We start from the raw sequence: 26,247 nt of genomic DNA on the forward strand, positions 1-26,247 counted from the left end.
AAGCTATTGCCATTATAAATTAAAATCACTTTTGTTTAAGTATTAATTATTTAAAAAAATTAAAAGCCATTGTAATTAGTAAGATCAAAACATCAAAGTCACGTAAATACAAAACATGTTGCATTTCAAATGCTATAGGTGTCACATTTGCGAAAGTTATAACTATTGGTATTGTTAGCTATTTTCAAAACCAACACATAAATTAAAAAAATTGTCATTTACAAGACCAATAGCTCAAACTTTCCTAATGCGAGACCTATTGCATTGCAAATGCTTGTTTTTATATCTGTCAGTGCTTCCTGTTGAGGTTTAATTATCATGACAGGCACCTCATTGCCTACTTATAACTATTCTCTGACCCTGCTTCAAGGGTCAGAGCAGGGTCAGAGAATAGTTACAAGTAGGCAACGAGGCGCCAGGAAACACTTACAGGCTTACAGCAGCAGGTGCCCAAGTTGAAGTTAATTTCTTTGTAACCCTTTTGTAAAAGGTTACAAAAAATTAGCTTCAACTTTTGCACCTGCTGCTGTAACCCTGTAAGTGCTTGGCTGAAAATAAGTCCCCGCTGATTCGCGGATTTTACCGCGATTTTGCGAGATTCGCGGATCTCGAAATCGCGAAAAATCCGCAAATTCAGCGAGCGGAACAAATTTTCAGCCCATGCTTAGACAACACGCACACGTACCACAGCATGATGATGATGACCATACTATCTTTGCACGCAGTCATTCAGTTGGATCGGAGATGATTGACTGTGTTTCATGAACTGGCATGAAAGGTAAACACAACAATTCAACAAGAACCACAGCAGACCTAGGCTACATGTACATGTAGTGGCGGAGTCAAATAGTGGTATGACTGACAGTGGCGCATTGATTTAGTCACTTGATTTGGAAAATGCTAGGTTGCTGTATATGCCTTTTGTCTGGCTCTGTCAAAATTTAAGGTAAATGGAGGTTGGGTCATAGCCCGGTGCCGTGGGCCTGTTCTGTGCTGGCTCCTGTCCTGTTGTTGTTGTAGCTTAATGCTGTGTAAATAGAGTAGACAAAATGTATCCAAGCCGCCTCAGTCTGAAAGTGTTCTCGCTTAAGAGTCTTGTCTTCTTGCACTACACCGTAATTGGTGCTTTTTTTAAATTCATTTATTTTTCAATACCCCTTTTGTTTTTCCATTTACACTTACAGGCCGGCCTTTACCCTGTGCTATTATACTGGGAGCAGCAACTCACACTTACCTTACCAATCCGCATCAGGCAGGCAGTGGCACCCAAGAATGATGTGCAGAGTGTTCAATTCAAGGGAGGACCAAGATGAATGAAGAGATGCAACTCCTCAATTGGACCTGGATAATACAGTAACTTTAGTATCATATCCATCTTTCGTCTTTTAAATAATTTGATTCCTTTTTTCTCTTCAATCATTACAACTGTGTTTTGTTGTGTTGCTGTTTGTTTGCTATTTGATCCCTACAACTATTTTTTAATTTTCTTTTGCTAGCTTTAAAGTAAGCCCTGTACAGCAGGTAATTTGGATCTCTCTGACGGCATATAGGCAAGGAAACTTCATATAATACTTCTGCCCTGTACTGTCTAACTGTGTAGTTGTAGTTAGTAAGTACTACTCATTAACCATCAAGTTATCTTTGTCATGCATGCATTTCCCTATTCTCCTTTTATAGATTTATTGGATAGTGGATCATCGTCGTCTTCAAAGATTGTGTTATACTTTTGTTGTGCCCATGCATACTCTTTTTCTTTGTCAAACTTTTCCCCAAACCCCCCTTTCCATCTATTCATCAAACCCTAACCCTCTTCCACTGGGCTGTGTGATTTATATTGAGGTGGAATGTGACTTCATTAAATGTACACAAACAATTGATCACACACTTGCTGGGGCAGATGTGGTGAACGCAACACTAATTCAATTTCAAGGCAGGGTGAGGTACTTCTTCTGCTTGCCCACCCATGCTCAGTCTATGTACAAGCCAATTTTTTTTCCAAAGGGACCCATCTAATACATCATAATTAACTGCAAGCATTGATTGTATTCATCATCAAATTCAACATCCTACCACACAGCAGTAAAGTTTATGAATTACGATTGTGTTAAGTCACTCCCTGACACAACTACAGTTTATTATAACTTCTTAACTTCTTGTACTAGGCTGTCCCTGCCACCATTATGTTTTATTTTACTTTAGCAGTTGCAATATTGTTTGTTTGGCATTCTTCTTCTGTATTGTACTTTACGTTGTTCTACTACTCCTCCCAGAGTCTCTCTCATGGCATCTTCTCCATTCTCTTGGGAAACTATGCAGCCATTGCTGTGCCGAACTTAATCATCATCAATCACAGGTAAGATAAGTTTGCTGGGAGGTATAATGGACTAGGAGGAGCGACTGACAGTACTAGTAGGATAAATATAACTCAGTGAGGGGTACCGCATCTATCTGTTTGTGTGTTAGACCATTGGCAGATTATTTAAATCCAATATTGGCTGCTGCCCTGCAGCCGCCTGAAAACCATGTGACATAAATAAATTTGTAAAACAGTAACCCCCCCACAAAACATTAACATTGTATGTGTGAGTATAAATAAATAAAATGTATTTCCCTAACAAAAATAATCTATCCCACACCTGACCCACCCCTCTCCCTAACCCCAACCAATGTCCAAAATGAAAAAGTCCAAACAATGTCCAGAAACCCCAACACCCAATTCCCACCCACCAACAAATGTAATAAAAAAGGGGCAATTTAAGGGGTCCTTTTACATTTGGCGAACTTTTAGGTGTTTGTCCACCCTTATATTTACTCGCTCCTCTAACTGCTCCTCTAGCTGTGCCACCCAGGGGAGAATTTTGCGGTGAAATGCCCTGCACTTGCATCCAGGCAGGGGGGGCAGCAGTGCTTGAAAATGTGCGGCGGTGGGCAGCTGCTTGACCACGGCACCGTACCACTGGAGGCGGGGCCTGGCTGAGGCCCGGGGCATTGGAAGCTGCTGCCATCTCCTCCTCCTCCTCCTCTGCCTGAGCCACCAGCCAGCGGTACTCTTGGCAGATGGCCTCCAGTTTCCGGCACCGGGCCTTGGTTGCCAACTCCTTCCGCGTTGGTTTTCATGGGAAGGAGGATCAATAAAGAAACAAACAGAATTGTAACCAATACTCTTAGCAAAACAGTAACACAAAATTAATTCAACACATAGTGGCACAGTAGTACTAGCAAGTGCAGTACATAACATTTGTGATAGGTATCTATCCTCCCACTTCCTCGGCCTCTAACATTTGTTGGAGTTTTTTTCAGGCATTATACTTGCTCTAGTACTATGGACTCCAGTACACAGAACACCAGTCTTTTTCATATCTCTAGTTTAGCTAAATTACATAACCTTGTTGTAGCCGGCATGCCAGCTCAGTCAGCTAAGCTTGCACCCAAGACAAACATATGAGTCAATATGCAGACTCCCATTACATTTATTTACTACTGTTTACAGGTGGGGAGCTCGTATTTTTCTATTACGGCTGGCACTGGCCATACTCTCTCTGTCACATGAAGGGCAATTACTCAATTTTACTTTCACTCTGCCCTGGCTACTACAAAAAGGCGGATTAATATTATATATCTGATCCACAGATCATTGCTAATATATGGAACGATGACATATCAGTATAGTGGCGGTCAGTGGTGAGAGTGCTCGTGGGTGGTGATGTGGGGAGGGGAGGGGCATGGTGGGGTGTAATAAACTATGGATTGCGTGCAATTACTGGTAAGTAAACATATAAATAAATAAAACACATTTTGTTGCACGCACTGCATTCATAATCCATAGTTTACTACACCCCACCCTGCCCCTCCCCATCCCCACATCACCGCCTGCCAGCACTCCCACCACCGACCGCTACTGCATAAGGTACTTTGTTCATCGATTGTGTAGCCAACAGATAGGCCACCCTTTTCACGCTGGCTGACACAATCAAAAATAAATTAACACAGGTAGGAAGTGGTCATCTGAGCCAGAGGAAGGCACTTGATAATATATATGATATGCTTGCAAACTACTGAGTCAACTATATTCTGAAAATACTACTTTTATATATTCCCCTCCGCTTTGCTACTCTGGCGCAGTTTCTTTTACATTCTCTTCACTGTAAGACTCTGCATCGAGTGACAGTCTCTACCTATGCTGTCTATGATGAATACATCCAGGCATCCATCCATTAAAAGTAAATGTCTATCATTCTTTTTTATATATCGCTTAACAAATCTTAGCTGGTTTCACCAACAACCACCCTTCCTTCCTTGCCTTGACTTTGAGTTTGACCCAAACACCGCTGATGAATCTTGCTATCCAGTATCCACCCATACTGTGTCGCCCACTCAGGCAGGCATCTTCTTTCACCTTCTACCCATCCTTTAACAACCCATGCATCTGATTCCTATCAGCCACCTGCATGCTGCTTCCAAAGTATCCTTCTCCGCTAGTCATATTACATCTCGCAGGCCCTTCCTCCTTCCACCCTTCTTTCCCTTTTTGTTCAACACATCCATCAAGGTCATCTGATCTGACTTTTAGTCTTCTCCATAAAACTTTCACAGCTGAGTTGGAGTCAGATAGAAGAGGCCATTGGTTACTAAACTCACGCTGGTAATGCTATTGCTAATGCATTGGTATGTAAATGTGTAAATGTAAATGTATAGGCATTTATATAGCGCACTACTTACCCGGAGGGTCCCAAGGCGCTTCGACCGCTGCGAAACCCTTCCTGGCTTCCCTGAGAGATGGTCTCTTAATGGGTATCTCCAGGGTGAGACCAGGCTTCCCCGGCGGTCTGGTGGGGCCGTTAGTGAAGATGAGGCAAGCTAATGCCCAGAGTTGCCGAGTGTGATCGCTGATCAGAGTGGGCACTGAGGCGAGAGAATTATCGAGTCCGCTGACCCTGGTCCAGAAACCTGCCACGCCGGGAATCGAACCCTGGTCCCGGGCCGTCCTCTGCTCTCGGGTCTGCCGCCTCTAACCAGTGAGCCACACTGCTAGGTAAAGGGTATCTTCTTCAACCGTTGTATATTGTTCACTACAACTTCAAGTTCATACCTAATAAGTCTCACAGTACAGTGAGTGAAGTGTTCCCCTTCCAGCTAGTAGTAATGCCAATAAGTAATGAATATAACTTACCACCGCCCACCACTGCTGCTGGTTTCCCCCCTGGAGCTCCTGCAGTGCTGCATCTCCTGCCCCCTCTGGAATGGCAGCATCGCCATCGCTGCTGGCCCCGCCAGCACTGGTGGTTGGTACTGGTAGTACGCCTAGAAAAAATAATTACACATTTTTAGATGCATGTACTCCTCCCCCTATTTTATTCGTTTTCACTAGGAAGATTGAAAAAACAGTTAATAGTACAAAATGTACAACATACACCATCACCAGTCCAAATTGCATATTAGAGTAGAGTTAATAGACAGACATAAGTAGTATCATGGTCATCTCTACTCCTACTCTACTCTTTGGAAAGTTAGCCTGAGCCATGTAACCATTTTAGATTCATGTCTGCTCTTTTGCGCATGTTCCTCGCAGCTTGTTGTGAAGTAAGACGCCTTTGAGGCCACATGAGTGTTGCGTACAAGTGAAGAGGTAAAAAAACGAGCCACTTTTTTATGGAGTTCGGTTAGTCCCTATTGCTTATCCATAATGTTACACTTTTTGGCATGACTGCGAAATGCTTGCATAATTGCATTATACTGTCTAACGTGCACCATTTGTCTCATAATAGGCAGAAGATTCCTTTCTACAAACCAGAGCTTACGATGCATGTAACCAGTATTTCTACGTTCGACGGTGAGGGGTCTCCCAGAATTCACACAGTACTTTTGTCTTCTATCATGCACTTGTAACAAATGTTTACTGTTTTAATCTTATGCATTTTGCTGTTGGAGCTGGCTGTATTAATTTCATAGAAAAACGTACAAAGCTTGTTATTTGAAAATAAATAAACGTTTTGAACTTACACATAGACTTTGTGGTATTTGGTGTGGTGTTTTGGACTTACACGAGTGAGTGAGCGAAAGGGTGTTATGTTCTGGGTTGTGTAATCATTGGGTATCTTTGTGTGGGGGTTGGGGACCTAATGAGACACTATAGCTAGTCGGTCAGGGGATTGTGGGTTCTGACTGAGCTATGAGTAAGGTCCAACCCCCCATCACCAACATCCTTTTTTCTTGTGCATAGTTCTGTATGTGGCTGTGCAGACTCCCCACAACAGTAGTAGTATGTACTACTATCCTAACAAAAATACTAGTCAAATATCTGGTTGGGCATTTTGTTGGCGGGAACTGTCAAAGCCTCAAGATTAAAGAGGGCAACCCAATGGACAGGACCTAGTGGCTAGAGCTATTGGCCAATCTGAGTTTTATTCAAAAGAAAACCTTAAATAAAGAGTGGCCAACTGGGCAAGCTTAGCTACAGACAGACTAATAGTAGTAGTACAGAGAGTCATAGCAGAGGCAGTTAGAAATATCTTAAAGGCAGGGATAACCAGAATTTAGAAACAGATAGTCAAAAAATGGAATTAGGAAGTGGAACCGTAATTAATAGTTCAGAAAAAAATAAGGTGCAGTAAAAGTTAGGGAAATATAATTGTTAATATTAACTACTGGAGGACTTACTGGGGCCAGCAGCAGGGCCCTCGGTAGAGGAGTGGCCCTCTGGTGGTTGTTCCGCAGACTCGTACCCCGTGTTCTTGCGCCTGGGTGGTGCTGATCATGTAAGATATAATAAAGAAAGAGACAAACATTAATGAGTGCTGTGAAACAAATAAATCATTTAAAAAAATGATCAAAAAACATTTTAGGAAACAACTATTGCAATAAAATTGACCTATCTAATCAGATCGACTACTGGCTCGCAGAATTTACGGACTAGTTATTTATGAACACTACTCAAATGTTCCAGAATACTAACGAAGCCTAAGTACCACCTGACCTAGACCACCTATCCTGACGGGCTAATTGTTCAGTAAGTCTGTATTTCCATTTTATTTTTGCCTTCAAAAATGCATAGATGAGATGGAGGACACATGCATAAATGTGTGCATACACCAAATTGTTGGTTGGTTGTGTCTGATGTTGTTCTGCTACTGACTGACAATGCTATACCTACCACTCACTAAACAAACTACAAAAGGTTCTACAGAGGACTGGGGTAAGCAGCACTCAGTGACAGAGGAGGCCTCATGCAGACCGTAAAATAAATATGAACTAATACAAACTAAACCTAGTACCGATCCACCACTTTTTCACAGGAGGACAATGGAAGGACTAGACACTCTCTAGCAATAGCATTAACTAACTTCAGTTCCCTAAAGTAAACTCTTACCCAAGCTAGCGCAAAGTTGCAAACAAGTAAGAGTAGTGCTGAGCACCTGTGTCCTACAATCACAGAAGATTTTTAAATGTAACTTACCTGCAATATAAGCACCAATAATCGTGTTATTCGTCAAAACATTATACACAATACTTATACTACTATAAATTAGCTACTCACCAAGCTCCATGACCTCGACTAGCAGGTCCAACAGGTCCTGGTCCCGGTCCAGAATGTCTGACCATCGGTGGGCCATCTGGTTGTGGGTGCACTGGATCCCTGAGCAGCGAAACACTGCCCAGCGCACCTTTGCCCACCGGCGGTGACGCTCCTGGGTAGGGTACCCGGAACCTGGCCTGCCGCCTGCTGCCAAGGTCAAGGGGAGGTGGCGCTGGACAAATAAAACAAGGTCGGCCCCCTCTGCCTCGCCAAAAAGCTGCCGGGCCTGCAACCCTGCAGGGCGCATACTGCCGCAAGGCAGCCGGCTCTTGGGTGCAGGCGCTTGCCCTTTGAGCCGGTACTGCTGCCCTTGGCCATGGTTCTGGGTGGAGGCGGAAAAGAAAAGTTAGAAGGAAAAAATAAAGTTAGGGGGAAGAAGTTGGAGCTTAAAGAAAGAAGTAATATAAAACAGTAGAAAAGTAAAAAAAACACAGTAAAAGTAGAAAGAAAGTGCAAAATATAAACTTAGGCACAGAGAGGGATAGATGATCAATAAAAAAGTCAGAAAAACAGTGTAAAAAACTAGGGATTGCAAAGATTAAGTAAGGATAGAAAACTAGGCCCAGAACCATAGCATTGAGTGAAAAAACAAGATGGCCGCGCCCATCGCGACCTAGTGGATAAGTTTGCGCGATATTTCACCGTGAGCACGCAATAAGCATCGCGAACAAGTAAATCACGTTCTCGAACATGACATGCACATTGCGAACACGTTATACGCGACCCGGAACAGGAAATAAAGCATTGTGAGCGGGCAGGACAATTAAAAAAACAAGATGGCCGCGCCCATTGGCGACGGCATGGGTAAGTTTGTGAGATACCATCCCCCGAGCACACAAACAGCGCCCGAACACGCACAATGCGATCCCGAACTAGAAAAACGCATCGCGAACAGGCGCGACAAGCAGCTAAGCACGCTCGCGAAGCTTCGCGTAGCTCAAGTAGTGCAAGACTACGCGCACTATGCCCAGGGTTAGTTGTAATGCATGCTCTCATATTGAAATGGGAGGTGCAGTTCATCTCTATATAGCACTAGAGAAACCCTACTACACTACACAAATGGGTGAGCTGGACACATTACTTCTTCATAGAGAACAAGATTGGATTTTCAAACTCAGTAGCCATCTGAAAGGGTTTAATGATGCAATACCTTGGTCATCCCTCTGATGTTAACACAACCTATGATAATATTGTAAACTATCAAATAGAAAGGTCACTCTAGACTGTCAACACATTGTATTAATTACCTGAAATATAGGCGTCCAAAACAAGACATAGGTGAGAGAATACACTATGGACAATTATTTTTAGATACACGTTTTATTGATATTGCTGGATATTCATATATGAAGAACAGCCATTGGTCAGGATAACCAGAGAAACATGACAAAAACATAACAATGAATTACTTTGAGCTTTATTTGGTCCCTTTTTCCCTGCACATAGCACTTTGCAACTGAGAATGCTCAAAGAAGTAGTGTATGGGGAAAAATAGCACAGTGCTAAATCGGGATACACATGACATCTGATGTTCATTTTATTATCCCAAAATATTGTGAAACAAAATGGTTTGAAAGAACAATGCTAGTAATTTCAGAAGATTGTCTTTGTATTCACATTTCTCGTACTCTTCCAGCATTGTTTCATATGTAGAATAGTTCTCACCATAGGAATTATTAGTCCGATGAGCATCCGCACTTCCTGGTTTGCTGCTAATGATTTCACTCTGAATAATAGTTCCAGTATGGTAAATAGATACAAATGAACGCCGGTGACAGCACGCTAGCCTCTCTCCAGCTCCATCTCCTGACGCGGTTTCCAGAGCACATCAGGTATTTATGGCATAACAGAATGGGCATTAAGTGTTGATGGGGAATGCTGATAGTACATAGAAATTGCCCTTAGTGGAAAGCGTGTCTTTGTAGAGACAATCGGTCCTTTTCATGGAGGAACCGTGTCAAGAGAATTAGGCGGTAGACATTGTCCATACCTCTTGCAGTCCCTGCTTATCTCCTTCTTTTGGAATGCCTGATTTTCAGGCAGTTTCTGCTTATCTCCCACTTTTGGATTGCCCGAAACATGTGCTTGGTTTAAAACACTCAGGACAATTTTGAATTTGAAATAAGTAATAGACTAGTGCAATTGACAATGTCTATTCTTATATTTTAGCATGAACATCAGGAAAGCTTTATACAGGGAATAGTAGGCCTGTATGACAGATTGATCTGCATCTGTGATGAGGATGATTAATGATCCAGGTCTGTCTCTGATCAGTATACATATCTATATATTTTTCCTTTTACGTGTTGTCCTTTCATAATTGTTTTTAATCCAGTTCTGTAAACATTGATGGGGACAGATGCTTTGAGAGTGAAATGTGTCTTTATACATCGGGTAAGAATATTGTCTCTTCTTCTTTTGCCATTGATTCTACCCCTTCACAAGTGTGATTGATAGTGATGGACAACCTGCCTTTTTCCAATGTATCCCTAATTTTGATGAATGTGGTTAAAAATTAACAAAAGATTGAGCAATAGCTGTTTTCTTGTTCTTCTTTTTTTCAGTGCCATAGGTAAAATCTGAGTAAGAGTAATTCACCCAGTAAATCACCTAGTCAATTGTATGGCAAGTATTTGATTTTTGAAAGCAGCTTGACAGTTTATCACTGGTCCTGATGAATTCCCAGGAACTTTAGATAGACGTTAAGGTGTAGAAACATGTTGGCCCACTGAGCTCGGGTAGATTTTACCCTCCGTCCCCCCATGTTATTGACTGTGTCCGATGGGGCATCAGAATAAAATAGTTTTTTTCCACCTGAGATAGTTTTAATGACACTGTAGGTTTAGTTCTTGCACTCTGCCCCTCAACCATCATCATTACCATTCTGCTCATCAAAACACCCCCGCTCCTTCCGGTGATACTCTGGAGTCATAGCCCATCTTGCAGTCCTTGTGTGTGGAGGGTTCACCCTTGAGTGGTGAGTGAGGGTTCTCATCCTAACAGCTAAATGCTCTTTTCACACACTACCAAACATACAAATAGTGTGTAAGACTAAAGTATTATTGTAGCACCACAACACCAGAAACATCCAACACCAATTCAGAAAAATAGAGTAAACGTTTATAAATTAGTTGAAACCAAAATAAAAATAATTCATTCAGTAGAACAGAATATATGCAATTTTAAAGATTTCAGTGAAAAAAGTGGCTAGCAGCACAAAGCTGGTCGCCCTGGATTGGGACAAAGTCAGAGTTTCAGGTCACCCACGATGGAGTAAGGGCTGGCTGCAGGAACCAAGAAGGGCCTGCTGAACAAAGTGCCTTAAATGCTGGTTGGGGACCATGGCAAGATCCTATGTCAGTGATGCGTTGCTCAGTGGCAGTTCAAAAGAAGCGACACAGCTATGATGCAAGTTTCCGTACCATTGTCAAGCATGCCTTCGATGGGGTCGTGCGATGCGAAGTAATGCACCGAGAATGTGTCACAGAGGTGGTTCTGAGAGGCTACGGGCTGTGACGTGATGTTCTGCCCAGACGTCAGTGTGAATTAAACAACAAGGGGTGGTGATGAACAGAGTTTCTGAATTAAGCAGAATACTCTCACCCAGTCAAGAGATCAGGGCTAGATCCAACACCGTTTTTTTAGCTCACTGCACCATCCCAGCTCAGAACCTGGCTGTATGCAAATTAGTCTGTTCCTGTCCCAGTGCATGATGGGAACAGGGCAAACCAAACTACAAAGCCAATTCTTTCATTGGGAAGGAAACAAGCTTCCGGGGACCGGTTTCTGGCATTACAGCCGTCTTCGGCCCGGCTTGCTTGAATCCTGATGGTGCAATGAGCAAGGGACTCACATCTGAGTATACCCTTCCACGCTTATGGTGGACAAAATAATTAAACAACAAGGGGTGGTGATGAACAGAGTTTCTGAATTAAGCAGAATACTCTCACCCAGTCAAGAGATCAGGGCTAGATCTAACACCGTTTTTTTAGCTCACTGCACCATCCCAGCTCAGAACCTGGCTGTATGCAAATTAGTCTGTTCCTGTCCCAGTGCATGATGGGAACAGGGCAAACCAAACTACAAAGCCAATTCTTTCACTGGGAAGGAAACAAGCTTCCGGGGACCGGTTTCTGGCATTACAGCCTTCTTCGGCCCGGCTTGCTTGAATCCTGATGGTGCAATGAGCAAGGGACTCACATCTGAGTATACCCTTCCACGCTTATGGTGGACAAAATAATTAAACAACAAGGGGTGGTGATGAACAGAGTTTCTGAATTAAGCAGAATACTCTCACCCAGTCAAGAGATCAGGGCTAGATCCAACACCGTTTTTTTTAGCTCACTGCACCATCCCAGCTCAGAACCTGGCTGTATGCAAATTAGTCTGTTCCTGTCCCAGTGCATGATGGGAACAGGGCAAACCAAACTACAAAGCCAATTCTTTCACTGGGAAGGAAACAAGCTTACGGGGACCGGTTTCTGGCATTACAGCGGTCTTCGGCCCGGCTTGCTTGAATCCTGATGGTGCAATGAGCAAGGGACTCACATCTGAGTATACCCTTCCACGCTTATGGTGGACAAAATAATTAAACAACAAGGGGTGGTGATGAACAGAGTTTCTGAATTAAGCAGAATACTCTCACCCAGTCAAGAGATCAGGGCTAGATCCAACACCGTTTTTTTAGCTCACTGCACCATCCCAGCTCAGAACCTGGCTGTATGCAAATTAGTCTGTTCCTGTCCCAGTGCATGATGGGAACAGGGCAAACCAAACTACAAAGCCAATTCTTTCACTGGGAAGGAAACAAGCTTCCGGGGACCGGTTTCTGGCATTACAGCTGTCTTTGGCCCGGCTTGCTTGAATCCTGATGGTGCAATGAGCAAGGGACTCACATCTGAGTATACCCGTCCACGCTTATGGTGGACAAAATAATTAAACAACAAGGGGTGGTGATGAACAGAGTTTCTGAATTAAGCAGAATACTCTCACCCAGTTAAGAGATCAGGGCTAGATCCAATCCCTGGTAGCTTGTCTCCTTTCTGGTGAAGAATTGGCTTGGTAGTTTAGTCTGCCCTGTTCCCATGATGCATTGGGCCAGGGACAGACTAATTTGCATATAGCCAGGTTCTGAGCTGGGATGGGGCAGTGAGATAAATAACGGTGATGGATCAAGCCCTGATCTTTGGACTGGGTAAGAGTGGTCTGCTCAATTCAGACACTCTGTTCATCACCACCCCCTTTTCTCAATCGTTTTTGGCCACTATTGGTGTGGCAGGGTATACTCAGACATGAGTCCCTTTCTCACAGCTCCATCAGGATTCAAGCAAGCCGGGCCGAAGACGGCTGAAATGCCAGAAACCGGTCCCCGGTAGCTTGTCTCCTTTCTGGTGAAGAATTGGCTTGGTAGTTTAGTCTGCCCTGCTCCCATGATGCACTGGGCCAGGGACAGACTAATTTGCATATAGCCAGGTTCTGAGCTGGGATGGGGCAGTGAGATAAATAACGGTGATGGATCAAGCCCTGATCTTTGGACTGGGTAAGAGTGGTCTCCTCAATTCAGACACTCTGTTCATCACCACCCCCTTTTCTGAATCGTTTTTGGCCACTATAGGTGTGGCAGGGTATACTCAGACATGAGTCCCTTTCTCACTGCTCCATCAGGATTCAAGCAAGCCGGGCCGAAGACGGCTGAAATGCCAGAAACCGGTCCCCGGTAGCTTGTCTCCTTTCTGGTGAAGAATTGGCTTGGTAGTTTATTCTGTCCTGTTCCCATGATGCACTGGGCCAGGGACAGACTAATTTGCATATAGCCAGGTTCTGAGCTGGGATGGGGCAGTGAGATAAATAACGGTGATGGATCAAGCCCTGATTTTTGGACTGGGTAAGAGTGGTCTGCTCAATTCAGACACTCTGTTCATCACCACCCCCTTTTCTGAATCGTTTTTGGCCACTATAGGTGTGGCAGGGTATACTCAGACATGAGTCCCTTTCTCACTGCTCCATCAGGATTCAAGCAAGCCGGGCCGAAGACGGCTGAAATGCCAGAAACCGGTCCCCGGTAGCTTGTCTCCTTTCTGGTGAAGAATTGGCTTGGTAGTTTAGTCTGCCCTGTTCCCATGATGCACTGGGCCAGGGACAGACTAATTTGCATTTAGCCAGGTTCTGAGCTGGGATGGGGCAGTGAGATAAATAACGGTGATGGATCAAGCCCTGATCTTTGGACTGGGTAAGAGTGGTCTGCTCAATTCAGACACTCTGTTCATCACCACCCCCCTTTTCTGAATCATCAGACGACAGTGTGGGCTGGCAATGTGAAGTACGTCATCAAGGATGCACTGTTAAGTAGTCAGTTTGAAAAGTTGCAGGTTGTGATGCCAGGTCCTACATCAGTGATGCATTGAACAGCAGAGGTTCTGATTCGGAGCTCTGTGAGGATGCTTTGTGCTGTGTCGGTTCAGCCCACCAGACCACTGATGGGCTAGCTGAGCACATTTAGGGTGGCACCATTTGAGCAGGGAAGACTCACAGCAGACCAAGTCCAGGTGCTGTGTTCAAGGAGGATGGAGCCTTTTCTGCCCATGATTCTCTGATCAGGAGGACCTTGGAGTCACTATGTTGGTCCTGAGTTCAATATGTAGGTCCAATTTGTTTCACTCAGGCAGAAGAGCAACAAGGCAGCAGTCTCAGTCCTTCTTGCAAAGCAGTACAGCAGTCCTTATGAGTCTTACACAGGTCAAGAGGTGTACTGAGGAGTTGGGTCTCAGGTCCAGTATTTATACTTAATGCCAGCATTGAAGTAGGAGAAGGTTCTAGATATTTCCACCTCCAGAGCTGTTTGGAATTTCCTACCTCGCTGCCCTGGCTCCACTTTCTCTGGGGTCACACAGGGGCCAGTATCAAACCCTTTGTGAGTGTGCTCAGGCAGAAGCTTTGTGAGGTGCAAATGTGGTAGGTGACAGCTTCTCCCCATCAAGTCAGCGATACATCATCCTGCCAACACCTATTCACCCTTTGTCTCACTGTCTGGGAGCCATACACAAAGATCAACTGCCAGCTACACCTAGTCATCTGACCTAGGATATAGGCTGCAGGCATCAAATGGTTGGGACACACAAATGTTAATCTAAATGTGACAATTTCAGAAATGTAACTTAAAATCTGACTTTACCATTAAAGGGGGTTTAAATTGCAATTCTTTAAACACCAACACCAAAATTCCTTACTTCCACCAATTGAATGGTATCACTTATTAAATGTAATAAGATAACCCAAAGTAGGGGAGAAGCAGGCCTTTCAGTAGAGAAAAAAACAAATTGAAGAGTTGTTTTACTACCAGGGCATGTCAAACTTGAAAGTACACGTCCACATTTTTAAATACACGGAAACCTTCCTTATGGGGCTATTTAGGTCCTACCTATGGGTAAATTATATGTATTACAAAGGAAGGTTTAGGCTTGGCAACAACATTATTTTGCCAGATTGAAACTGCAGTTTATAACTGCACACACAGGCTGAAATGGTAGGCCTGGAATAAATGTAAATGGTAAAATGTTTAGAGAGGACCACCCAAAGCCTGACAGGTCTAAGAGAGACAACATTTTGGGGAAATGTACAAGCAAATATAAATGGAGGGATGTCAAGGTAAAGTCTATTCACATAATCAAGAGGAGAAAAATATGCAAAAGAAATTCAAAAATCCAAACGATACTCCCAAAGTATTTTTTTTCGAATGCCATTAATTAAAGTAAATGGAAAACAAAATTCAAAAGTTTCCCAATTCGAAGATAAAGTTAACCTCCCACTCCAGGTAGTGATGGCACTGATGTCAAGAGCTCTGTCCCATCTTCATTGTCCAAGTTATGGTTCACCTCAATAATGGGCATAATGGCTGGCAGGGCAGCACTTGGCATCTTCTAAGGATTAGGGCACACTGGGTGAGATGAAGTGCCAGTGGTATTTGATGAAACAGGGCTGGCAATGACAATGGATTGAGAAGTGTGGGGAAGACATGGTTGGACAGTAAAAGACAGGATGGAAAGAGGGCTTTTAGCAGTTGCATTCATGGTGCTGGAGTGCCTTGACACTTTGCATGGTATTGAGTGCATTGTCATTGTTGTAACCTATATGGACATGACACTGTAAAATGGCTTTCAGACCAGAGTGCACCTATTTCATTGCCTCCTAGAATTCTTCCATTAATTCATGTATGCAACCCTGCAATGGGAGACATGTGAGAGCTCAGAAGTGTTGGGGGTATAAAAAAACAACAGCCTTTAGGATTCGGCGTGGCCATACTCTGTGGGATGAGGCTTGAATGACCCTGGTGAGGCCTGTTTGGTGTTATTGGAGGCGGTGTTGAGCCACTATGGGCCATGTTCTTTGGACACCACTGGTCCATGTAGGTCAGGAGGACCGCTTTATCAAATTCTTATTGCCATATTATTTCATAGGTGATCCTATATCCCACCACCAATATACTTGTCATCAAAAGCCACTCACATAACAATTATGGTAAGTAATCATCTGACCTAGCCTCAATGGCCAAAAGAGTTGTGGCCCATTTGTCAATCAAGGCTCCATTGCGGTCTTTCTTATGCTCAGTACGAAAATCAATCACTTCTGCTATGGCCCATTTCTTGGCATCCTGCAACCTCTGTGTGCCTTCCAACCTATGGCGCTATTTATCCTAGCTGCTACTAATGCTAAATCTACCATTTTACACACATGTTTTGAGGCTTTAGTTCTCAGCATTTGTCCCACCAGGTAAACTAGGGGATCATGTGCTACTGTTCTGCAGGAAAGTTTTTTTATACATTTCAGGATTTTCATTTTCATTAAATATCGATGGATCTTGGTACACTCCTACAATATGGGATAGAGGTCTGCTTGCACCTGCTGACATGATGGTCACATGTTGAGTACCTTGGTTTACATTCTAGCTATCTGCACAGGAGATAGGCAGGTTTGGTGCAAATAGTTTAGTTGAGTTAATTTAAATCGTGAATTCCTTGTAACCATTTTTCTATATCCTATAATTTTTACCTAAATTCTTTCTATGATCTCTCTCCCAACATTCAGTCCCCAGCTTTATTTCAGGTGCAATATAGCTTCATAAAAAGTGGGGGGAATTGGTATGACTGGGAATATCATTGAAAGTCTTCAGTTTCCAAAATGCATGAATTTTGTGGCTACTTCTAACATTATGGGTTTGTTCTCTTTTGTGGCCCAGGTTTGCCTCACCACACCCACTATGGCATTACATTCACTCCTTACAATTCCCTCTATATCCCAAAGGAAAAAATATGCCCATCTCCCCAGTAGAGATCCCTGACAAACCAGTAGATGTATTTCCTGGGCATATGCAGCTGTTGTGCCAGGGCTGAGCATTTATTTGTGCCAAAAATAATTAGTCATATGATGAGACCAAGGATACTTGGTGAACGATTTTATTTTACTTGTATAATTCCAATAATAAGATTCCTACCAAAACTAGCTTGTATCTCTTGACTCTCATGATCTGCTACACAAAGTATCCATCTTATTGAACAAAGCAGCTGCCCCTCCTGGTAGCATAGTTTCTTGTTCAGTGTCCCCATTTCTTCATTACTCAATGGTCCCATTGTTTTTCCAATAGCTAGCCTCTTTCTTGGTCCATATCAGGTATGGCATCCGGCTATTCAATTCCTTAAATAGATCTCTTTTTAGAATGATGGGGATTGCAAAAAAGTGATATACCAGTCTGGGTAGTATTAGCAAAAACACAAATGTCTCTCATAAGGGAGAGACCGCCATGTTCAAGGAGAAAAGAAGCATAGGGTTAGATGGCACACTACCACCATTTATCATCTTCGCCAAGGAGTTTTGTGGAGACAGCGGTCGCCCAGAGTTCAGAGGAAGTTCTACACCAGTGGAGTCAGAATTTTGGGAGTCCCAGGGCTCGGGCACAGAAGACAGTCCTGAATTACCCAGACCAGAGTTTACAGAGGTGTTGGGATGCAGAATTTGTTCTTCAACTGCAGCGTTCAGCTAGAGGTGTGGTGAGGGCAGTCTGTTGCAGTCGGGGTGGTCTGCCCATGTTTCTGTTTTCACACAGATGATGCCACCAGAAAGTGGGTAGATGCTCACAGGTGCAGGGCAGTTTTCAGCATCAGATGCAGGTACTGTGAGGATCTATCTGGCTGGTGAAGGCATTGAAGATGTCGGTTACCGGACTGGTGACCAACAAGCTTTGGCTTCTTCAACTTTTGGTTGATGAGGGGTATCACAACAACACGGTCTGTGCTGGTTTTAACCTGTGGCAGTCTTTATTGGCGTCATGCCAGGGACCAGCACCAATGGTCCAACGGGAGGTCCGAGGCAATTGGCGAAGTCTGGCAGGGCTCCAGAGTTCTATGAGGCTACACAGCTTTCAGTAGGGATGGTAGACCACAGTCATCAAATCCTTTCGCAGTTGGCAGGGTTTGGCACCGGTTTCTTGTGCAGGAGGGCTCAGTTCCTGGATTGGCAGCTCGTCTTCTTTCTTTGTCTTCTTTAGGTCTGTGGACTCTGAAGTCAAAGTCTCTGGAGCCTCTTAAATACTACATTAAAGGTGAGGGAGAGCCATGTAGTAGCCAAGGGGCTGACTACCTGTAGGGTGGCTACGCCCTCGGTATGCTCACCCTACATGGAGGTGGGCATTTTCTTGACCCTGACAGGCTATTTTCCCCATCTTCAATATGAAAAGTGTGGTCCACCAATCCTGCCCCTCCTTAGGGGTGATGCAGGCTGAAGGTAGACTCACCTCCTTGGCTCATTATTTTACCTGGTTTCCCCACACAAAAAGTAGAGCAGAAAAGGTGAGAGGAAGGGCCTCCTCCACTATCTCAAAGTTCCTGGGTTGAACTTCAAAGGCAGCATGGCCTTTGAAGCTTCTCACCCATGAAGACCATCCTGCCTTGGAGAAGGCATGCAACACCTCTGCCCTGAGGAGGCTTTGTCTCTCTCTTCTTGACAGCTCACCTCATGGGGTCAGAAATGTGTCTGGTGGTGGCAAACTGATGAAAACCAGTCAGGAACCACAACAAGGCTTGGTAGGTTTTCAGGGAACCCTCTGAAAGTGTCTCCTGTGTGAATGTAATATTAAACCTATTACTAGCATCAGTGAGGAATTATTAAGACAAGATGTTTGGTACAAAACACCCATCAGTGAAGCCATCATGGAGCTAGGAACCTTGTGTTGATGAGTATCCAGCTGATAAACATTTTATGGCTTCCTTGATCACTTACCACATCACAGAATAAACTCGATATTGTAAGGGCCTATCTGTTCATGCAGATGTGCCCACACATAGGATATAGTAAATTGTAAATATAGTAAATTGCACCCTGCCTTAGGACTGAAGGTGCGTGTTTCCAGTCCAGGGTGGAACTGGCTTGGCAGTGCAGGCTGGACTGTTCCCATGAGGAATAGGGTCAAGACTGATTTGCATTTGGCTCGGTCTAAACTGGAATGGCATAGGCAGCAAAAATACAATGGATTGAAGCACAGATCTCTGTATTGGGGTGAATGTATGACATTGTTCATCATTCTATCCATCAATTGATCGTTTTGCATCAGTATCCTCTGGGGCTGACAGGTCAAACCTCCTGAGAAGAAGGGTCTTGATCTGGTGTCTATATAGAAGTAGGTGTTCAGATGTCTGCCCTTTCTCTTGGAAGGCTGGTACATAATTTCAGGCTCCAAGACTTCTTTTTCACCTTGGGGTTTTTTTTGTGCACTTGTTTTTACACGCACCCATTCAGGTATACCCAGCATCACTGCATGGGTTTTCTGCTCTACCTCAGCCCATGCTGAGTACTCCTAATCATTTCCAAGCGGACATTATACAGGGATATCAGAAGACACCACTCCTCTTTTGAGGCCACAAATCCCTCCCCAGTCTAAGGTCACTAAGTCCATTGGATGTTCCTTAGACTATTTATCAGCAATTAGGACTGTATAGGTCTGTCCTGGAAGATATTGGTATGGAGTTACCAGTGGCTAAGGCACAATGGTGATGCTAGCACCAGTGTCCCTGTGGGCTTCCACCCTAAGCCCATTAATTGTTGGCTCTTGTCTGTAACACTCCAGGTTACTTTGCCAGACAGGGAGGTAGTTAATCCACCCCCCCACGAGACTTGAGTTGCCTCAGTGAGCAGCTTGGCTTGGTCATTACTCACTTGTGATCCCATATGGAGACTCACAACTGCATTTGCTGCCGATGGACTAGAGGCATTCTTTTTGTTTTTTCAGCTAGGGTCTCCACTTAGTTGTCCAGATGTCTTGCAATTTGAAACGCAAGCATTCTTGGGATCCCAGATCTTACCCTGGTACTCACCCTTGGGCCGTGATGAGTTTCAGGGCCCACCCTCCTGAGAAAGGTTTTAAAGGCCTGAAGAAGACTCATTTTTGTCTTTATCTTTTTGATCACCATCTTTCTGGGGGGGGGGAGGGAGGGGTCATTCTGGCCTCTTTCTTTTGGTTTGGTCAGCCCCCACAAGTGGTAGTTTTTGTCACCTTATTTGTGACCCAGTGGTCTGCTTTCTCCCCAACTCTAGAGAAGAAAGGGGAACAAGGTCTACCAGATGCTAATGTAACTTCTCATTGTAACAATTATTCAAAAGATGCGTCTTCAAAATTAAATGGTAAAACCATTCAAAATCATTCACATTGTTACTTGTTAACCAACCACCTATTGTTTTCACTGAAAAGTCAACGAATACCACCCAGGACTGACTCTTGGTTTTTCAGGTCTCACTGAATCCTATTCTATACTCCTCAGTGGTGAGTCCAAAGCCCTCAATCAGGGTACCCTTTATGAGGTCGTAAGACTCAGCATCTTTTCTACCTATACATGCTCTATCAAATACAGTGAACCATTTGGTGATATCATCACAATCTGTGTATTTGGGGAAAATCCCTCTGGGGAGTTTAGAGTCATAAAAACCTTCACCCTCCCTATTTATTTCTATGCTGCCACCAGATATAGGTCTTAGGCCCATTGCTTTCCTTTGTCCTTCCATTTCCAGGAGCTAAGCTTCTAAGTTCAGTCTCCTGGTCAATCTTTCTAGCAATAGGTCCTCGACTGAGGGGGTCTCAGCTGTACTTGAGGGGACTGACTCCTGTCCACCCTCAACATCATCTTTGTTTGCATTGTCTTTATCCTCAGACCAGTCTACCAGTCCAGGGTGATTTTTCTAAAACTGAGCTATGAGTTGTCTGAGAATTTCTATTGAGGACTTTTGCCCAGTTTTATTCCATAGCCCTATAGAGGGGACTTAGTTGCCATGGCTCAGGTCCATGTAAGCAGTCAGGTCGAACTCCTGAACCTGACTATCAGATTCAGGCATTATTTTACTAAATGTGGGACCGTTTTAGGAAATTAAAAAAAAATAACTGCACACAAAACACTTTGTCCTAACTAAAGTACACATTTTTACACTTCTAAACAGTTTGTTTCAAGGATTGAACCAAGGCCCTATCAGTTAATTTAAGAAATTTCGAACAAATCGACCAATCAAAAAATTCACCAAGCTACTGACAATTTATAGATGTACTCATGTGGTCAAATATTGACATAGTGGTTCCAGAAAATGCAAAGTCTTCTATACCACTGCTTAACCACCAAATGTGGGAAGCAGGCTCTCTCTATAGAGTGCACTAAAATGAAGTACACTGTGCAGAGTGTCCAGTGGATCCCCATGTGCAGAGGTAAAAGCAGATAATACTAATGCTCTAATTTGCGAATCCTTACGGGCAAATTGCACTTTTTCTATGCTTTTACATTGCATTTAAGGAACAGCAATTTGCGATTCCTTAAATGCAATCGCAAAATAAGGAATCGCAAATTTTGCGACTCCTTATTTTGCGAAGCAGTTTTGCTTTCATACATACCATTAAGCCAAATTGCGATCGCAATTTGGAATGATACATATAACTCTAGATGTCTAATTTCCACTTCAACAGCATAAAAAAAAATACTGGGGAGCCTCCATCATAATATTTGAAAATAAGAATAAAAAGAGTGGGAGAATGCTCATTTCAATAAGTGCTCCTCACCCCGTAATATATACAGGAAGGTTTTTCCATTGTTTTAAAACATTGGGCATTTATTTTAAGGTTGTAGTAAAAATGTTTGCAAATACATCTTCTGGTCTAGCAGTAACAAAGATCCCCAGATATTTTATTGCGGAAGTTGATAAGTAATAAACCTGCAGAGATAGCAGTAGTATTTCTGAAGTTCAGTTAAAGAGTAGCACCTATGATTTTGAATGGTTAATTTCGTACCACCCTATCAATGTATATTCACTTATTTTAGAGAAGGCACAACAGAAGGCACAACAGATATTGTCCTTGTCTGCTACTAAATACAGAGCCCTATAAAAATCAAAAAGTTTAAATTCAGCTGATGCTGAAACTGGGACTGAAATAGCACCATCTTACCGAATAGCACACGCCAGAGGCTCAATTAAAAAAGATAAGAAAATAGTGATAGGGACATCCATGGCGTGTCCCACAACTGATTATAATCAATCCTGCTGTGCTTCAGTTAATAATTATAGAAACCGTAGCAGTGTTGCAGATTTTTCAATACCTGAAACAATTTAGATGATAACCCAAATTTATCTAAGACTGCAAAAAGGACATTCCACTGGTTTATTATTGCTACTTCAATTTTATTTATAGAAAAATAATCGATGGCCTGGCTCAAGTAGTGTGTATTTGTTGACAGGGTTCTGACTTGCAAAAATGTTTTTGATCGAAGTGGATAATTGAGGGAGCTCATTTTGCAAGACAGTTCGACAACATTTTCATAAAGATCTTATAATTAAAATTAAGTAGGCTTACAATAGGAATTAGGATCTTCCTCTGCTTTTTTTTTAACAAAACAAACAAGTGTGGCATGAGTGAAAGATTTGGGAACTATACCTCATTGCAGAATCTAATTTCAGAGTTTAGCTGGAAATATCTTAGGTTGGGGTAAAAAGAACACATAAGTGGAGGAATCATTGAGCAGGAGCACAGGGACTAATAGAAATCATTCAGGAAAAAATAACACGAAACACTAATATTTGCAAAGATCCCACTGAGACAAATCCACCTGAATCAATAAATTTAGAGGAGAGTAGAAATGGCTGCATCCAACTGATGAAATTGAAGATGTTTCAGTAAGTGGCCAAGATGTTGAAACATCACCTGCCCCAAAGAGGCAGCGCAACTTAGAGTTACTAAAAAAGTCTGCTTTTACTCAGGTAGAAACTCACCAGGCTCACCTCATGAATGGCCAGTCTAAAAACACATTGACTAAACAACAGGGGAAAAAGGGTAGCTCTCAGAAGCAAAAGGGAAAAGAAAGCACCTCTCGCTCGAAAAATGACAGTAGTGCACACCCACTATCAGGCAAGGATAACCTAGAAAATTCTCTTATACAACTAACTAATTATGTTAAACTCCACATAGGTAGACTGGAATCCTGGCTAGATATAATTGAAATGGGCCTAGAGAAGATGACTGAAAATGTATCCCTTGCCATATGATGTAGGAGCCCGTGTAGATTTGGTATCTCAAGTAGTCTAGAAAATAGGACTAGTCGCCACACTCGGCTTCCATCAATAACCCTGCAGTGATGGACAGTAATACTCTGAACAGTGATGGGGTACATAAGAATATTGTTAGGAGCACACATAGTAATAAAAATATCAGAAGAGAACCACCAGAGATTTGCACGCCAGGAAATAGAATTTCCGAGCAGCAACATGGGGGTAGGCCTCTATGTGAAACAACAACTACACAGTCTTCAACCTCATCTAGCTCTCATGGAAGTCCTCATCATGTTCATAATCTTGACCCCCCTCCAGCAGCAATGCCCTATACTGTCATTCTGGCCAATGCTCCAATACCTAAACCAGGTGAACTTGAAACGTGGACAGCTTTGAGAAACAATGCCATTCACTGCCTGGGAAATAGAGTGGGATTGACTTCAGATATGTTCAGGGCTTTTAAGATGATAAGACGTGTCCCTGGGTAGTACCAAGTAAAAAAAAAACTAAGGGGGGCCTGAATAGTCATCTCCCTGTGGTCACCTCAAATGGTTAGGGAAGTGTTGACTAGAACAGGGGCAAACAATATCACTGAAGCAGGTATAAATATCCTTCCGTTGGGATACGTCTACCAACCAAATTGATTGATTAGGCAAAATGAAACCCAACCTAGATTGCATGTGTCTCCCCAAATGGATTCCAATTTTCAAGTGTTTAACAGATGTACACACCCCAATCTCTAGATGAGAACGATTGACTGTTAGATCAGGGAGTATATATGTCTGACATCATGGAATATGATGCGGCCTGCACAACTAACAGTAAAAAGGGCCAGAGTCTACATAGAAATGAGCACTTGGACCAAAAGCATTGCAAAAATGAGCGAGTGACTAGTTTAACTGATTCCCTGGAACTAAGTAACACTAGTCTTACCAGATTTTAAGAATATATGAGCCCTGAACAGGCTAGCAACCCAGAACTTGCCTTAGAAGCACAGTTTTCCAATGAGTAAAAAACTCAGAAGGTCATAACAGTTCTCTTTTGGAATGTGGCTGGCCTTCGTACAAAAGAAAATAATTAAGCCTGGTTTGACTTTATTGACGGTTTTGAAATCCTGTTTTTTCAGGAGACCTGGTTGTTAGAAGAAATTCATGTTGAAGGTTTCAAAACCTACCATGCGCCAGAAATCTACTCAAAACACTGTAGACATAAGGGGGAACTCTGTATCGACATTTCAAACCTATTGGTGGTGCAAAAGATTATTTTGACAAAAGATACCAACTATCACCACATGGTATCTATGTATATGGAATCAAAATGCATGTTAAATATAATTAATTTCTATAACAATATAGAGAAGGCAAATTTGGGGGATATCCTAAAACAACTAAGTGAAGATATTAACAAACTGAGTTCCCCAGTGACTTCGATACGATCACTGTTTGGGGAGGGGACTTTAATGTTAATCTATGTCCTAAATCAGACGAAGGGTTATGTGGATTGATGACAGTAAATGACGATCCACTGATTCACTTAAATCATTCAGAAAGGAGAGAAAAGTTTAACGAATTTATGTTCTCCCACGATCTTGGTTTTGCAAACCAATTATGTTCACCTTGAGTGGATTTTTATTATACTTTTATAAGCAGAGGTTGCCAATCTATAATAGATTTTATTACAGTTCCTAATTGTAACGCAAACTGGATAGCAAACTATAAAATCCACGCAAATGTTATGAGCGATCACTTGCCGCAAAGTATCGATGTAGTATGCCCAGATACCACCGCTGAGAAAGTAATAAATAGATTGATCTGGACTAAAGATGTTCACCTTTCCAGTCAAAATGGCTATACTTTACGTTGGGCGAACTGTGACCCTAAGCAGCTGAATAAACAAATTATAACAAAGGACTATGACCCTATTTTAACCTGTCTGCAGGAAGATTCCACCCATGAATCGATTTTAAATGCTTTTATGGAGATTACCTCGGTCGTCCAAAATCTCCTTAGTGGTGTAAATAAAAATAAAAATAAAAATAGTCGAAACCAGAATAACAGATGGTTCGACTCAAAATGCACTAAGGCATATTCCTGATTAAAAAAGGCTTTTCATAGGTCACCGAGTGACCAAGACGAAATTAGGGAGTGTAGGAAGTTTTACAATTTAGCGTTTAATAATAAAAAGAAGGAGCTAAAAAATCAGGCATGGACGTCATTACACGAAGCATCACTGAGCAAAGACTGTTCCCTGTTTGGCGGGCAGTCAATGCACCATTTTTTAAAACAAAGGATGTTGCATCAATTGCGGTCACAATAGATAAAAAGAGATGGGTGGATTACTTCTTTAATATCTATAGTAGCCGGTACAAGAGGAACCCCCTCAGGGTCTTTTATCCAATCAGGAGGAAACCCCAACTATCTTTAAGCCTATTGAATTTCAGTTTTCCCACAATGAGGTGATAGAGGCAATAAATGCAAGCAAGGGAGGTAAGGCGCCAGGGCCCGATGGGATACCTATTGATTTATTTAAATCTACTCAATCTCTGTGGTCACCCTTGAGGTTCCGTGACAATTGTAAGTGATGTTTTCGACTCGCACGAATATAGTCGAGTCTGGTATCTACGAACCGCAAATGACGAGTTTAGTAAGTGTGCGCAGTTTCGCTGTGCTAACTTAAACCGTTCGTTTGCTACGTGGGTTTTTCATCTGTACCAACGGGTTCCATCTTAGATACGGCATCCATTTTGTCTCTTGCCCTCAAGTAGCCAGCGAACGGACGTTGTCCGCTTCGCGACCTGGGACTCCCAAGATATTTGCGGAAGACACATGTCCTTTGTAAGTGTCTTTATGATGAGGGGGATGATACTGTAAGGCAGATGGCCCCGCTCGAGGCTCATCTCGCCGTGCCGGTTATTGTCTTAGCCGTGCATCTCATTAGGCACGTCCCTTTGATACCTGTAGCTCGTGTTTCCCGATACCTCCCCTTTTACACCCTTTCCAATCTCCCCACTGTTTTCATCTTCCTCTACACCTGTCCCTGTTCCTATTTCAATCTGTTTTACTGCTGATTGGAATGTACTAATGGTGGGAAGATGGGTTTTTACAGTTGGGAAC

The sequence above is a fragment of the Lissotriton vulgaris genome, chromosome 3_1 (genome assembly GCF_964263255.1).
Source record: "Lissotriton vulgaris chromosome 3_1, aLisVul1.2, whole genome shotgun sequence".
NCBI lineage: Eukaryota > Metazoa > Chordata > Amphibia > Caudata > Salamandridae > Lissotriton > Lissotriton vulgaris.